Source organism: Dinoponera quadriceps, unplaced genomic scaffold (assembly GCF_001313825.1).
Source record: "Dinoponera quadriceps isolate SergipeBrazil2010 unplaced genomic scaffold, ASM131382v1 scaffold9032, whole genome shotgun sequence".
Taxonomy (NCBI): Eukaryota; Metazoa; Arthropoda; class Insecta; order Hymenoptera; family Formicidae; genus Dinoponera; species Dinoponera quadriceps.
Window position 1 is genome coordinate 1 of NW_014562824.1, and position 681 is coordinate 681.

Below are 681 nucleotides of genomic sequence, written 5' to 3' on the forward strand. Positions count from 1 at the left end.
CGTGTACAGTGCTGAAAAGAAGAAAACAGAAAAAGGAAAAACGACACACATGATCCTTCCGATACGCCTTACTGACCGCACTGGACAGACACGTCAACTTGCTGTACTTGCCAGATCCGCGAGATGACAACGTTGGACACTTTGTATGGATAAAAAACTTGTCCCGACTTGTGAGCTCGCAATTAAGCAAACATGATCATNTTACGTATAAAAATTTGTAAAAAAAAATATTATAAATATCTTTTGAGAAAAAATGAATATTAATTTAAATGTTTTTTACAGATGCTTGCACTATTTTAGTTCGAGCGAAACGTTGCAGGTCCATACTATAGATTGTGGAGAAATGAACCACTGTGCCATCCTGCTTCCTAGCGAGGACGACAAATGGCTCAGTTTTTGCAACCACAACAGGAAAGAGCGTCCACCGTTCGTCGTGTACGCCGATCTGGAATGCATCTTACGGAAGACTGCGAGCGAGGAAGGAGAGGATCACAAATCGCACGCGTATCAGCATCATACGGTATTTAGCATAACGTATTATTTACATTGCTCGTATGACAAATCATTATCGTATTATTTCGAAGCCGTCGCAGTAGTGATTGTGTCTCGTGGTTCGTCGAGCAACTCGAAGTGTTAGCGCACCGCGTAAAATTAGTCTTAGCAACAAATGTCCCCATGGAA

General features: G+C 41.6%; 1 pseudogene; it reads left to right on the forward strand.

The window, feature by feature from the left end:
• Positions 1 to 88: 88 nt before the first annotated feature.
• Positions 89 to 520, forward strand: LOC106751176 (annotated as a pseudogene).
• Positions 521 to 681: the final 161 nt, after the last annotated feature.